The 12708-nt window shown below is 40.6% G+C and overlaps 34 non-coding genes across 34 annotated transcripts; all 34 read right to left on the bottom strand.

The window, feature by feature from the left end:
- Positions 1-97: 97 nt before the first annotated feature.
- On the bottom strand, positions 98-169 carry trnaq-cug (transfer RNA glutamine (anticodon CUG)). The gene has a single exon. It is a non-coding gene; the product is annotated as a tRNA-Gln (tRNA).
- Positions 170-283: 114 nt separating this feature from the next.
- On the bottom strand, positions 284-355 carry trnaq-cug (transfer RNA glutamine (anticodon CUG)). Its single transcript has one exon. It is a non-coding gene; the product is annotated as a tRNA-Gln (tRNA).
- A 114-nt stretch (positions 356-469) lies between these two features.
- Positions 470-541, bottom strand: trnaq-uug (transfer RNA glutamine (anticodon UUG)). Its single transcript has one exon. It is a non-coding gene; the product is annotated as a tRNA-Gln (tRNA).
- Positions 542-1008: 467 nt separating this feature from the next.
- trnaq-cug (transfer RNA glutamine (anticodon CUG)) lies at positions 1009-1080 on the bottom strand. Its single transcript has one exon. It is a non-coding gene; the product is annotated as a tRNA-Gln (tRNA).
- Positions 1081-1194: 114 nt separating this feature from the next.
- On the bottom strand, positions 1195-1266 carry trnaq-uug (transfer RNA glutamine (anticodon UUG)). Its single transcript has one exon. It is a non-coding gene; the product is annotated as a tRNA-Gln (tRNA).
- Positions 1267-2376: 1110 nt separating this feature from the next.
- trnaq-cug (transfer RNA glutamine (anticodon CUG)) lies at positions 2377-2448 on the bottom strand. Its single transcript has one exon. It is a non-coding gene; the product is annotated as a tRNA-Gln (tRNA).
- Positions 2449-2562: 114 nt separating this feature from the next.
- Positions 2563-2634, bottom strand: trnaq-uug (transfer RNA glutamine (anticodon UUG)). Its single transcript has one exon. It is a non-coding gene; the product is annotated as a tRNA-Gln (tRNA).
- Positions 2635-3102: 468 nt separating this feature from the next.
- trnaq-cug (transfer RNA glutamine (anticodon CUG)) lies at positions 3103-3174 on the bottom strand. The gene has a single exon. It is a non-coding gene; the product is annotated as a tRNA-Gln (tRNA).
- Positions 3175-3285: 111 nt separating this feature from the next.
- On the bottom strand, positions 3286-3357 carry trnaq-cug (transfer RNA glutamine (anticodon CUG)). The gene has a single exon. It is a non-coding gene; the product is annotated as a tRNA-Gln (tRNA).
- A 114-nt stretch (positions 3358-3471) lies between these two features.
- Positions 3472-3543, bottom strand: trnaq-uug (transfer RNA glutamine (anticodon UUG)). The gene has a single exon. It is a non-coding gene; the product is annotated as a tRNA-Gln (tRNA).
- A 467-nt stretch (positions 3544-4010) lies between these two features.
- Positions 4011-4082, bottom strand: trnaq-cug (transfer RNA glutamine (anticodon CUG)). The gene has a single exon. It is a non-coding gene; the product is annotated as a tRNA-Gln (tRNA).
- A 114-nt stretch (positions 4083-4196) lies between these two features.
- On the bottom strand, positions 4197-4268 carry trnaq-uug (transfer RNA glutamine (anticodon UUG)). The gene has a single exon. It is a non-coding gene; the product is annotated as a tRNA-Gln (tRNA).
- A 468-nt stretch (positions 4269-4736) lies between these two features.
- On the bottom strand, positions 4737-4808 carry trnaq-cug (transfer RNA glutamine (anticodon CUG)). The gene has a single exon. It is a non-coding gene; the product is annotated as a tRNA-Gln (tRNA).
- Positions 4809-4922: 114 nt separating this feature from the next.
- trnaq-uug (transfer RNA glutamine (anticodon UUG)) lies at positions 4923-4994 on the bottom strand. The gene has a single exon. It is a non-coding gene; the product is annotated as a tRNA-Gln (tRNA).
- Positions 4995-5463: 469 nt separating this feature from the next.
- trnaq-cug (transfer RNA glutamine (anticodon CUG)) lies at positions 5464-5535 on the bottom strand. Its single transcript has one exon. It is a non-coding gene; the product is annotated as a tRNA-Gln (tRNA).
- Positions 5536-5649: 114 nt separating this feature from the next.
- Positions 5650-5721, bottom strand: trnaq-uug (transfer RNA glutamine (anticodon UUG)). The gene has a single exon. It is a non-coding gene; the product is annotated as a tRNA-Gln (tRNA).
- Positions 5722-6189: 468 nt separating this feature from the next.
- On the bottom strand, positions 6190-6261 carry trnaq-cug (transfer RNA glutamine (anticodon CUG)). Its single transcript has one exon. It is a non-coding gene; the product is annotated as a tRNA-Gln (tRNA).
- Positions 6262-6538: 277 nt separating this feature from the next.
- Positions 6539-6610, bottom strand: trnaq-uug (transfer RNA glutamine (anticodon UUG)). Its single transcript has one exon. It is a non-coding gene; the product is annotated as a tRNA-Gln (tRNA).
- Positions 6611-7085: 475 nt separating this feature from the next.
- trnaq-cug (transfer RNA glutamine (anticodon CUG)) lies at positions 7086-7157 on the bottom strand. The gene has a single exon. It is a non-coding gene; the product is annotated as a tRNA-Gln (tRNA).
- A 113-nt stretch (positions 7158-7270) lies between these two features.
- trnaq-uug (transfer RNA glutamine (anticodon UUG)) lies at positions 7271-7342 on the bottom strand. Its single transcript has one exon. It is a non-coding gene; the product is annotated as a tRNA-Gln (tRNA).
- A 496-nt stretch (positions 7343-7838) lies between these two features.
- On the bottom strand, positions 7839-7910 carry trnaq-cug (transfer RNA glutamine (anticodon CUG)). The gene has a single exon. It is a non-coding gene; the product is annotated as a tRNA-Gln (tRNA).
- Positions 7911-8024: 114 nt separating this feature from the next.
- Positions 8025-8096, bottom strand: trnaq-uug (transfer RNA glutamine (anticodon UUG)). The gene has a single exon. It is a non-coding gene; the product is annotated as a tRNA-Gln (tRNA).
- Positions 8097-8564: 468 nt separating this feature from the next.
- On the bottom strand, positions 8565-8636 carry trnaq-cug (transfer RNA glutamine (anticodon CUG)). Its single transcript has one exon. It is a non-coding gene; the product is annotated as a tRNA-Gln (tRNA).
- A 114-nt stretch (positions 8637-8750) lies between these two features.
- Positions 8751-8822, bottom strand: trnaq-uug (transfer RNA glutamine (anticodon UUG)). The gene has a single exon. It is a non-coding gene; the product is annotated as a tRNA-Gln (tRNA).
- A 470-nt stretch (positions 8823-9292) lies between these two features.
- Positions 9293-9364, bottom strand: trnaq-cug (transfer RNA glutamine (anticodon CUG)). The gene has a single exon. It is a non-coding gene; the product is annotated as a tRNA-Gln (tRNA).
- A 113-nt stretch (positions 9365-9477) lies between these two features.
- Positions 9478-9549, bottom strand: trnaq-uug (transfer RNA glutamine (anticodon UUG)). Its single transcript has one exon. It is a non-coding gene; the product is annotated as a tRNA-Gln (tRNA).
- Positions 9550-10022: 473 nt separating this feature from the next.
- Positions 10023-10094, bottom strand: trnaq-cug (transfer RNA glutamine (anticodon CUG)). The gene has a single exon. It is a non-coding gene; the product is annotated as a tRNA-Gln (tRNA).
- Positions 10095-10208: 114 nt separating this feature from the next.
- Positions 10209-10280, bottom strand: trnaq-uug (transfer RNA glutamine (anticodon UUG)). The gene has a single exon. It is a non-coding gene; the product is annotated as a tRNA-Gln (tRNA).
- A 470-nt stretch (positions 10281-10750) lies between these two features.
- Positions 10751-10822, bottom strand: trnaq-cug (transfer RNA glutamine (anticodon CUG)). Its single transcript has one exon. It is a non-coding gene; the product is annotated as a tRNA-Gln (tRNA).
- A 113-nt stretch (positions 10823-10935) lies between these two features.
- On the bottom strand, positions 10936-11007 carry trnaq-uug (transfer RNA glutamine (anticodon UUG)). The gene has a single exon. It is a non-coding gene; the product is annotated as a tRNA-Gln (tRNA).
- A 472-nt stretch (positions 11008-11479) lies between these two features.
- Positions 11480-11551, bottom strand: trnaq-cug (transfer RNA glutamine (anticodon CUG)). The gene has a single exon. It is a non-coding gene; the product is annotated as a tRNA-Gln (tRNA).
- A 114-nt stretch (positions 11552-11665) lies between these two features.
- trnaq-uug (transfer RNA glutamine (anticodon UUG)) lies at positions 11666-11737 on the bottom strand. Its single transcript has one exon. It is a non-coding gene; the product is annotated as a tRNA-Gln (tRNA).
- A 468-nt stretch (positions 11738-12205) lies between these two features.
- On the bottom strand, positions 12206-12277 carry trnaq-cug (transfer RNA glutamine (anticodon CUG)). The gene has a single exon. It is a non-coding gene; the product is annotated as a tRNA-Gln (tRNA).
- A 114-nt stretch (positions 12278-12391) lies between these two features.
- On the bottom strand, positions 12392-12463 carry trnaq-uug (transfer RNA glutamine (anticodon UUG)). The gene has a single exon. It is a non-coding gene; the product is annotated as a tRNA-Gln (tRNA).
- Positions 12464-12708: the final 245 nt, after the last annotated feature.

Genomic DNA, 12708 nt, shown 5'->3' with positions numbered 1-12708 from the left:
TAACAAGAATGCTTATCGACTCCCACCCACTTGTTTCTTTCAAGCATAACTATTTTAAAGTTGACAGGGGAGGAGTGTGTCACTGCAAAATCAAGGTAGGTCCTACCGAGATTTGAACTCGGATCGCAGGATTCAGAGTCCTGAGTGCTAACCATTACACCATAGAACCCTATACAGAGTAGTTATTGTAGAGTTCCTTTTTCTTGTCATTTGTACACTGGATAAACAGCAGATTATGAGATTATTGGTTGGCCATGTGAATAATTCAGCACAAAAAATAGGAAGGTCCTACCGAGATTTGAACTCGGATCGCAGGATTCAGAGTCCTGAGTGCTAACCATTACACCATAGAACCCTATACAGAGTAGTTATTGTAGAGTTCCTTTTTCTTGTCATTTGTACACCGGATAAACAGCAGATTATGAGATTATTGGTTGGCCATGTGAATAATTCAGCACAAAAAATAGGAAGGTTCTACCGAGATTTGAACTCGGATCACTGGATTCAAAGTCCAGAGTGCTAACCATTACACCATAGAACCATATTCTAAAGCCACATGGAAATTGAAAAAAAAAAATCTGAGTTTAATTAGCAACAGCGGACTGTCGTTCCTTCACCTGTTGCAAATACTTTCAACTGACAACAATATTTGGACAGCTATATTCTAGTTCCACGAGGTAAATTAATTGACATGGTAGGATCGTCCAAGAGTTAAACTCGGATTGTAGGATTCAGAGTCCTGAGTGATAACCTTTACAGCATAGAACCCTGTACTCAATACTCTGTGACGGGTTCAGATTTTACTGTCCTTGGTTCACCGGAAAAACAGATAGAAACCTTTCTGGACAGAAACGGTATCAGCGTACCAGGCACTCATAGTATGCATTTACCGTAGGCTAGCCATTCGTGCGTAACAAGAATGCTTATCGACTCCCACCCACTTGTTTCTTTCACGCATAACTATTTTAAAGTTGACAGGGGAGGAGTGTGTCACTGCAAAATCAAGGTAGGTCCTACCGAGATTTGAACTCGGATCGCAGGATTCAGAGTCCTGAGTGCTAACCATTACACCATAGAACCCTATACAGAGTAGTTATTGTAGAGTTCCTTTTTCTTGTCATTTGTACACCGGATAAACAGCAGATTATGAGATTATTGGTTGGCCATGTGAATAATTCAGCACAAAAAATAGGAAGGTTCTACCGAGATTTGAACTCGGATCACTGGATTCAAAGTCCAGAGTGCTAACCATTACACCATAGAACCATATTCTAAAGCCACATGGAAATTGAAAAAAAAAAAATCTGAGTTTAATTAGCAACAGCGGACTGTCGTTCCTTCACCTGTTGCAAATACTTTCAACTGACAACAATATTTGGACAGCTATATTCTAGTTCCACGAGGTAAATTAATTGACATGGTAGGATCGTCCAAGAGTTAAACTCGGATTGTAGGATTCAGAGTCCTGAGTGATAACCTTTACAGCATAGAACCCTGTACTCAATACTCTGTGACGGGTTCAGATTTTACTGTCCTTGGTTCACCGGAAAAACAGATAGAAACCTTTCTGGACAGAAACGGTATCAGCGTACCAGGCACTCATAGTATGCATTTACCGTAGGCTAGCCATTCGTGCGTAACAAGAATGCTTATCGACTCCCACCCACTTGTTTCTTTCACGCATAACTATTTTAAAGTTGACAGGGGAGGAGTGTGTCACTGAAAATCAGGGGTCCTACCGAGATTTGAACTGTCGCAGGATTCAGTCCTGACTGCAAAATCATAGGTAGGTCCTACCGAGATTTGAATTATTGGTTGGCCATGGAATAATTCAGCACAAAAAATAGGATTCTACCGAAAGTCACTGGATTCAAAGTCCAGAGTGCTAACCATTACACCATAGAACCATATTCTAAAGCCACATGGAAATTGAAAAAAAAAAAAATCTGAGTTTAATTAGCAACAGCGGACTGTCGTTCCTTCACCTGTTGCAAATACTTTCAACTGACAACAATATTTGGACAGCTATATTCTAGTTCCACGAGGTAAATTAATTGACATGGTAGGATCGTCCAAGAGTTAAACTCGGATTGTAGGATTCAGAGTCCTGAGTGATAACCTTTACAGCATAGAACCCTGTACTCAATACTCTGTGACGGGTTCAGATTTTACTGTCCTTGGTTCACCGGAAAAACAGATAGAAACCTTTCTGGACAGAAACGGTATCAGCGTACCAGGCACTCATAGTATGCATTTACCGTAGGCTAGCCATTCGTGCGTAACAAGAATGCTTATCGACTCCCACCCACTTGTTTCTTTCACGCATAACTATTTTAAAGTTGACAGGGGAGGAGTGTGTCACTGCAAAATCAAGGTAGGTCCTACCGAGATTTGAACTCGGATCGCAGGATTCAGAGTCCTGAGTGCTAACCATTACACCATAGAACCCTATACAGAGTAGTTATTGTAGAGTTCCTTTTTCTTGTCATTTGTACACCGGATAAACAGCAGATTATGAGATTATTGGTTGGCCATGTGAATAATTCAGCACCAAAAATAGGAAGGTTCTACCGAGATTTGAACTCGGATCACTGGATTCAAAGTCCAGAGTGCTAACCATTACACCATAGAACCATATTCTAAAGCCACATGGAAATTGAATTTTTTTTTTTTTGAGTTTAATTAGCAACAGCGGACTGTCGTTCCTTCACCTGTTGCAAATACTTTCAACTGACAACAATATTTGGACAGCTATATTCTAGTTCCACGAGGTAAATTAATTGACATGGTAGGATCGTCCAAGAGTTAAACTCGGATTGTAGGATTCAGAGTCCTGAGTGATAACCTTTACAGCATAGAACCCTGTACTCAATACTCTGTGACGGGTTCAGATTTTACTGTCCTTGGTTCACCGGAAAAACAGATAGAAACCTTTCTGGACAGAAACGGTATCAGCGTACCAGGCACTCATAGTATGCATTTACCGTAGGCTAGCCATTCGTGCGTAACAAGAATGCTTATCGACTCCCACCCACTTGTTTCTTTCACGCATAACTATTTTAAAGTTGACAGGGGAGGAGTGTGTCACTGCAAAATCAAGGTAGGTCCTACCGAGATTTGAACTCGGATCGCAGGATTCAGAGTCCTGAGTGCTAACCATTACACCATAGAACCCTATACAGAGTAGTTATTGTAGAGTTCCTTTTTCTTGTCATTTGTACACCGGATAAACAGCAGATTATGAGATTATTGGTTGGCACTGAATAATTCAGCACAAAAATAGGAAGGTCCTACCGAGATTTGAACTCGGATCGCAGGATTCAGAGTCCTGAGTGCTAACCATTACACCATAGAACCCTATACAGAGTAGTTATTGTAGAGTTCCTTTTTCTTGTCATTTGTACACCGGATAAACAGCAGATTATGAGATTATTGGTTGGCCATGTGAATAATTCAGCACAAAAAATAGGAAGGTTCTACCGAGATTTGAACTCGGATCACTGGATTCAAAGTCCAGAGTGCTAACCATTACACCATAGAACCATATTCTAAAGCCACATGGAAATTGAAAAAAAAAAATCTGAGTTTAATTAGCAACAGCGGACTGTCGTTCCTTCACCTGTTGCAAATACTTTCAACTGACAACAATATTTGGACAGCTATATTCTAGTTCCACGAGGTAAATTAATTGACATGGTAGGATCGTCCAAGAGTTAAACTCGGATTGTAGGATTCAGAGTCCTGAGTGATAACCTTTACAGCATAGAACCCTGTACTCAATACTCTGTGACGGGTTCAGATTTTACTGTCCTTGGTTCACCGGAAAAACAGATAGAAACCTTTCTGGACAGAAACGGTATCAGCGTACCAGGCACTCATAGTATGCATTTACCGTAGGCTAGCCATTCGTGCGTAACAAGAATGCTTATCGACTCCCACCCACTTGTTTCTTTCACGCATAACTATTTTAAAGTTGACAGGGGAGGAGTGTGTCACTGCAAAATCAAGGTAGGTCCTACCGAGATTTGAACTCGGATCGCAGGATTCAGAGTCCTGAGTGCTAACCATTACACCATAGAACCCTATACAGAGTAGTTATTGTAGAGTTCCTTTTTCTTGTCATTTGTACACCGGATAAACAGCAGATTATGAGATTATTGGTTGGCCATGTGAATAATTCAGCACAAAAAATAGGAAGGTTCTACCGAGATTTGAACTCGGATCACTGGATTCAAAGTCCAGAGTGCTAACCATTACACCATAGAACCATATTCTAAAGCCACATGGAAATTGAAAAAAAAAAAAATCTGAGTTAATTAGCAACAGCGGACTGTCGTTCCTTCACCTGTTGCAAATACTTTCAACTGACAACAATATTTGGACAGCTATATTCTAGTTCCACGAGGTAAATTAATTGACATGGTAGGATCGTCCAAGAGTTAAACTCGGATTGTAGGATTCAGAGTCCTGAGTGATAACCTTTACAGCATAGAACCCTGTACTCAATACTCTGTGACGGGTTCAGATTTTACTGTCCTTGGTTCACCGGAAAAACAGATAGAAACCTTTCTGGACAGAAACGGTATCAGCGTACCAGGCACTCATAGTATGCATTTACCGTAGGCTAGCCATTCGTGCGTAACAAGAATGCTTATCGACTCCCACCCACTTGTTTCTTTCACGCATAACTATTTTAAAGTTGACAGGGGAGGAGTGTGTCACTGCAAAATCAAGGTAGGTCCTACCGAGATTTGAACTCGGATCGCAGGATTCAGAGTCCTGAGTGCTAACCATTACACCATAGAACCCTATACAGAGTAGTTATTGTAGAGTTCCTTTTTCTTGTCATTTGTACACCGGATAAACAGCAGATTATGAGATTATTGGTTGGCCATGTGAATAATTCAGCACAAAAAATAGGAAGGTTCTACCGAGATTTGAACTCGGATCACTGGATTCAAAGTCCAGAGTGCTAACCATTACACCATAGAACCATATTCTAAAGCCACATGGAAATTGAAAAAAAAAAAAATCTGAGTTTAATTAGCAACAGCGGACTGTCGTTCCTTCACCTGTTGCAAATACTTTCAACTGACAACAATATTTGGACAGCTATATTCTAGTTCCACGAGGTAAATTAATTGACATGGTAGGATCGTCCAAGAGTTAAACTCGGATTGTAGGATTCAGAGTCCTGAGTGATAACCTTTACAGCATAGAACCCTGTACTCAATACTCTGTGACGGGTTCAGATTTTACTGTCCTTGGTTCACCGGAAAAACAGATAGAAACCTTTCTGGACAGAAACGGTATCAGCGTACCAGGCACTCATAGTATGCATTTACCGTAGGCTAGCCATTCGTGCGTAACAAGAATGCTTATCGACTCCCACCCACTTGTTTCTTTCACGCATAACTATTTTAAAGTTGACAGGGGAGGAGTGTGTCACTGCAAAATCAAGGTAGGTCCTACCGAGATTTGAACTCGGATCGCAGGATTCAGAGTCCTGAGTGCTAACCATTACACCATAGAACCCTATACAGAGTAGTTATTGTAGAGTTCCTTTTTCTTGTCATTTGTACACCGGATAAACAGCAGATTATGAGATTATTGGTTGGCCATGTGAATAATTCAGCACAAAAAATAGGAAGGTTCTACCGAGATTTGAACTCGGATCACTGGATTCAAAGTCCAGAGTGCTAACCATTACACCATAGAACCATATTCTAAAGCCACATGGAAATTGAAAAAAAAAAAATCTGAGTTTAATTAGCAACAGCGGACTGTCGTTCCTTCACCTGTTGCAAATACTTTCAACTGACAACAATATTTGGACAGCTATATTCTAGTTCCACGAGGTAAATTAATTGACATGGTAGGATCGTCCAAGAGTTAAACTCGGATTGTAGGATTCAGAGTCCTGAGTGATAACCTTTACAGCATAGAACCCTGTACTCAATACTCTGTGACGGGTTCAGATTTTACTGTCCTTGGTTCACCGGAAAAACAGATAGAAACCTTTCTGGACAGAAACGGTATCAGCGTACCAGGCACTCATAGTATGCATTTACCGTAGGCTAGCCATTCGTGCGTAACAAGAATGCTTATCGACTCCCACCCACTTGTTTCTTTCACGCATAACTATTTTAAAGTTGACAGGGGAGGAGTGTGTCACTGCAAAATCAAGGTAGGTCCTACCGAGATTTGAACTCGGATCGCAGGATTCAGAGTCCTGAGTGCTAACCATTACACCATAGAACCCTATACAGAGTAGTTATTGTAGAGTTCCTTTTTCTTGTCATTTGTACACCGGATAAACGCAGATTATGAGATTATTGGTTGGCCATGTGAATAATTCATTTGAGATTTGAACTCGGATCGCAGGATTCAGAGTCCTGAGTGCTAACCATTACACCATAGAACCCTATACAGAGTAGTTATTGTAGAGTTCCTTTTTCTTGTCATTTGTACACCGGATAAACAGCAGATTATGAGATTATTGGTTGGCCATGTGAATAATTCAGCACAAAAAATAGGAAGGTTCTACCGAGATTTGAACTCGGATCACTGGATTCAAAGTCCAGAGTGCTAACCATTACACCATAGAACCATATTCTAAAGCCACATGGAAATTGAAAAAAAAAAAAAAAAAAATCTGAGTTTAATTAGCAACAGCGGACTGTCGTTCCTTCACCTGTTGCAAATACTTTCAACTGACAACAATATTTGGACAGCTATATTCTAGTTCCACGAGGTAAATTAATTGACATGGTAGGATCGTCCAAGAGTTAAACTCGGATTGTAGGATTCAGAGTCCTGAGTGATAACCTTTACAGCATAGAACCCTGTACTCAATACTCTGTGACGGGTTCAGATTTTACTGTCCTTGGTTCACCGGAAAAACAGATAGAAACCTTTCTGGACAGAAACGGTATCAGCGTACCAGGCACTCATAGTATGCATTTACCGTAGGCTAGCCATTCGTGCGTAACAAGAATGCTTATCGACTCCCACCCACTTGTTTCTTTCACGCATAACTATTTTAAAGTTGACAGGGGAGGAGTGTGTCACTGCAAAATCAAGGTAGGTCCTACCGAGATTTGAACTCGGATCGCAGGATTCAGAGTCCTGAGTGCTAACCATTACACCATAGAACCCTATACAGAGTAGTTATTGTAGAGTTCCTTTTTCTTGTCATTTGTACACCGGATAAACAGCAGATTATGAGATTATTGGTTGGCCATGTGAATAATTCAGCACAAAAATAGGAAGGTTCTACCGAGATTTGAACTCGGATCACTGGATTCAAAGTCCAGAGTGCTAACCATTACACCATAGAACCATATTCTAAAGCCACATGGAAATTGAAAAAAAAAAATCTGAGTTTAATTAGCAACAGCGGACTGTCGTTCCTTCACCTGTTGCAAATACTTTCAACTGACAACAATATTTGGACAGCTATATTCTAGTTCCACGAGGTAAATTAATTGACATGGTAGGATCGTCCAAGAGTTAAACTCGGATTGTAGGATTCAGAGTCCTGAGTGATAACCTTTACAGCATAGAACCCTGTACTCAATACTCTGTGACGGGTTCAGATTTTACTGTCCTTGGTTCACCGGAAAAACAGATAGAAACCTTTCTGGACAGAAACGGTATCAGCGTACCAGGCACTCATAGTATGCATTTACCGTAGGCTAGCCATTCGTGCGTAACAAGAATGCTTATCGACTCCCACCCACTTGTTTCTTTCACGCATAACTATTTTAAAGTTGACAGGGGAGGAGTGTGTCACTGCAAAATCAAGGTGGAGTCCTACCGAATTTGAACTCAAAATTCAGTCCTACCGAGATTTGAACTCGGATCGCAGGATTCAGAGTCCTGAGTGCTAACCATTACACCATAGAACCCTATACAGAGTAGTTATTGTAGAGTTCCTTTTTCTTGTCATTTGTACACCGGATAAACAGCAGATTATGAGATTATTGGTTGGCCATGTGAATAATTCAGCACAAAAAATAGGAAGGTTCTACCGAGATTTGAACTCGGATCACTGGATTCAAAGTCCAGAGTGCTAACCATTACACCATAGAACCATATTCTAAAGCCACATGGAAATTGAAAAAAAAAAAATCTGAGTTTAATTAGCAACAGCGGACTGTCGTTCCTTCACCTGTTGCAAATACTTTCAACTGACAACAATATTTGGACAGCTATATTCTAGTTCCACGAGGTAAATTAATTGACATGGTAGGATCGTCCAAGAGTTAAACTCGGATTGTAGGATTCAGAGTCCTGAGTGATAACCTTTACAGCATAGAACCCTGTACTCAATACTCTGTGACGGGTTCAGATTTTACTGTCCTTGGTTCACCGGAAAAACAGATAGAAACCTTTCTGGACAGAAACGGTATCAGCGTACCAGGCACTCATAGTATGCATTTACCGTAGGCTAGCCATTCGTGCGTAACAAGAATGCTTATCGACTCCCACCCACTTGTTTCTTTCACGCATAACTATTTTAAAGTTGACAGGGGAGGAGTGTGTCACTGCAAAATCAAGGTAGGTCCTACCGAGATTTGAACTCGGATCGCAGGATTCAGAGTCCTGAGTGCTAACCATTACACCATAGAACCCTATACAGAGTAGTTATTGTAGAGTTCCTTTTTCTTGTCATTTGTACACCGGATAAACAGCAGATTATGAGATTATTGGTTGGCCATGTGAATAATTCAGCACAAAAAATAGGAAGGTTCTACCGAGATTTGAACTCGGATCACTGGATTCAAAGTCCAGAGTGCTAACCATTACACCATAGAACCATATTCTAAAGCCACATGGAAATTGAAAAAAAAAAATCTGAGTTTAATTAGCAACAGCGGACTGTCGTTCCTTCACCTGTTGCAAATACTTTCAACTGACAACAATATTTGGACAGCTATATTCTAGTTCCACGAGGTAAATTAATTGACATGGTAGGATCGTCCAAGAGTTAAACTCGGATTGTAGGATTCAGAGTCCTGAGTGATAACCTTTACAGCATAGAACCCTGTACTCAATACTCTGTGACGGGTTCAGATTTTACTGTCCTTGGTTCACCGGAAAAACAGATAGAAACCTTTCTGGACAGAAACGGTATCAGCGTACCAGGCACTCACTCTAGTATGCATTTACCGTAGGCTAGCCATTCGTGCGTAACAAGAATGCTTATCGACTCCCACCCACTTGTTTCTTTCACGCATAACTATTTTAAAGTTGACAGGGGAGGAGTGTGTCACTGCAAAATCAAGGTAGGTCCTACCGAGATTTGAACTCGGATCGCAGGATTCAGAGTCCTGAGTGCTAACCATTACACCATAGAACCCTATACAGAGTAGTTATTGTAGAGTTCCTTTTTCTTGTCATTTGTACACCGGATAAACAGCAGATTATGAGATTATTGGTTGGCCATGTGAATAATTCAGCACAAAAATAGGAAGGTTCTACCGAGATTTGAACTCGGATCACTGGATTCAAAGTCCAGAGTGCTAACCATTACACCATAGAACCATATTCTAAAGCCACATGGAAATTGAAAAAAAAAAAAAAAAATCTGAGTTTAATTAGCAACAGCGGACTGTCGTTCCTTCACCTGTTGCAAATACTTTCAACTGACAACAATATTTGGACAGCTATATTCTAGTTCCACGAGGTAAATTAATTGACATGGTAGGATCGTCCAAGAGTTAAACTCGGATTGTAGGATTCAGAGTCCTGAGTGATAACCTTTACAGCATAGAACCCTGTACTCAATACTCTGTGACGGGTTCAGATTTTACTGTCCTTGGTTCACCGGAAAAACAGATAGAAACCTTTCTGGACAGAAACGGTATCAGCGTACCAGGCACTCATAGTATGCATTTACCGTAGGCTAGCCATTCGTGCGTAACAAGAATGCTTATCGACTCCCACCCACTTGTTTCTTTCACGCATAACTATTTTAAAGTTGACAGGGGAGGAGTGTGTCACTGCAAAATCAAGGTAGGTCCTACCGAGATTTGAACTCGGATCGCAGGATTCAGAGTCCTGAGTGCTAACCATTACACCATAGAACCCTATACAGAGTAGTTATTGTAGAGTTCCTTTTTCTTGTCATTTGTACACCGGATAAACAGCAGATTATGAGATTATTGGTTGGCCATGTGAATAATTCAGCACAAAAAATAGGAAGGTTCTACCGAGATTTGAACTCGGATCACTGGATTCAAAGTCCAGAGTGCTAACCATTACACCATAGAACCATATTCTAAAGCCACATGGAAATTGAAAAAAAAAAAAAATCTGAGTTTAATTAGCAACAGCGGACTGTCGTTCCTTCACCTGTTGCAAATACTTTCAACTGACAACAATATTTGGACAGCTATATTCTAGTTCCACGAGGTAAATTAATTGACATGGTAGGATCGTCCAAGAGTTAAACTCGGATTGTAGGATTCAGAGTCCTGAGTGATAACCTTTACAGCATAGAACCCTGTACTCAATACTCTGTGACGGGTTCAGATTTTACTGTCCTTGGTTCACCGGAAAAACAGATAGAAACCTTTCTGGACAGAAACGGTATCAGCGTACCAGGCACTCATAGTATGCATTTACCGTAGGCTAGCCATTCGTGCGTAACAAGAATGCTTATCGACTCCCACCCACTTGTTTCTTTCACGCATAACTATTTTAAAGTTGACAGGGGAGGAGTGTGTCACTGCAAAATCAAGGTAGGTCCTACCGAGATTTGAACTCGGATCGCAGGATTCAGAGTCCTGAGTGCTAACCATTACACCATAGAACCCTATACAGAGTAGTTATTGTAGAGTTCCTTTTTCTTGTCATTTGTACACCGGATAAACAGCAGATTATGAGATTATTGGTTGGCCATGTGAATAATTCAGCACAAAAATAGGAAGGTTCTACCGAGATTTGAACTCGGATCACTGGATTCAAAGTCCAGAGTGCTAACCATTACACCATAGAACCATATTCTAAAGCCACATGGAAATTGAAAAAAAAAAAAAAAATCTGAGTTTAATTAGCAACAGCGGACTGTCGTTCCTTCACCTGTTGCAAATACTTTCAACTGACAACAATATTTGGACAGCTATATTCTAGTTCCACGAGGTAAATTAATTGACATGGTAGGATCGTCCAAGAGTTAAACTCGGATTGTAGGATTCAGAGTCCTGAGTGATAACCTTTACAGCATAGAACCCTGTACTCAATACTCTGTGACGGGTTCAGATTTTACTGTCCTTGGTTCACCGGAAAAACAGATAGAAACCTTTCTGGACAGAAACGGTATCAGCGTACCAGGCACTCATAGTATGCATTTACCGTAGGCTAGCCATTCGTGCGTAACAAGAATGCTTATCGACTCCCACCCACTTGTTTCTTTCACGCATAACTATTTTAAAGTTGACAGGGGAGGAGTGTGTCACTGCAAAATCAAGGTAGGTCCTACCGAGATTTGAACTCGGATCGCAGGATTCAGAGTCCTGAGTGCTAACCATTACACCATAGAACCCTATACAGAGTAGTTATTGTAGAGTTCCTTTTTCTTGTCATTTGTACACCGGATAAACAGCAGATTATGAGATTATTGGTTGGCCATGTGAATAATTCAGCACAAAAAATAGGAAGGTTCTACCGAGATTTGAACTCGGATCACTGGATTCAAAGTCCAGAGTGCTAACCATTACACCATAGAACCATATTCTAAAGCCACATGGAAATTGAAAAAAAAAAAATCTGAGTCTAATTAGCAACAGCGGACTGTCGTTCCTTCACCTGTTGCAAATACTTTCAACTGACAACAATATTTGGACAGCTATATTCTAGTTCCACGAGGTAAATTAATTGACATGGTAGGATCGTCCAAGAGTTAAACTCGGATTGTAGGATTCAGAGTCCTGAGTGATAACCTTTACAGCATAGAACCCTGTACTCAATACTCTGTGACGGGTTCAGATTTTACTGTCCTTGGTTCACCGGAAAAACAGATAGAAACCTTTCTGGACAGAAACGGTATGAGCGTACCAGGCACTCATAGTATGCATTTACCGTAGGCTAGCCATTCGTGCGTAACAAGAATGCTTATCGACTCCCACCCACTTGTTTCTTTCACGCATAACTATTTTAAAGTTGACAGGGGAGGAGTGTGTCACTGCAAAATCAAGGTAGGTCCTACCGAGATTTGAACTCGGATCGCAGGATTCAGAGTCCTGAGTGCTAACCATTACACCATAGAACCCTATACAGAGTAGTTATTGTAGAGTTCCTTTTTCTTGTCATTTGTACACCGGATAAACAGCAGATTATGAGATTATTGGTTGGCCATGTGAATAATTCAGCACAAAAAATAGGAAGGTTCTACCGAGATTTGAACTCGGATCACTGGATTCAAAGTCCAGAGTGCTAACCATTACACCATAGAACCATATTCTAAAGCCACATGGAAATTGAAAAAAAAAAAAAAAATCTGAGTTTAATTAGCAACAGCGGACTGTCGTTCCTTCACCTGTTGCAAATACTTTCAACTGACAACAATATTTGGACAGCTATATTCTAGTTCCACGAGGTAAATTAATTGACATGGTAGGATCGTCCAAGAGTTAAACTCGGATTGTAGGATTCAGAGTCCTGAGTGATAACCTTTACAGCATAGAACCCTGTACTCAATAC

This window comes from Oncorhynchus nerka, linkage group LG18 (genome assembly GCF_034236695.1).
Source record: "Oncorhynchus nerka isolate Pitt River linkage group LG18, Oner_Uvic_2.0, whole genome shotgun sequence".
Lineage (NCBI taxonomy): Eukaryota > Metazoa > Chordata > Actinopteri > Salmoniformes > Salmonidae > Oncorhynchus > Oncorhynchus nerka.
This window is presented reverse-complemented; position numbering and strand designations above follow the sequence as displayed.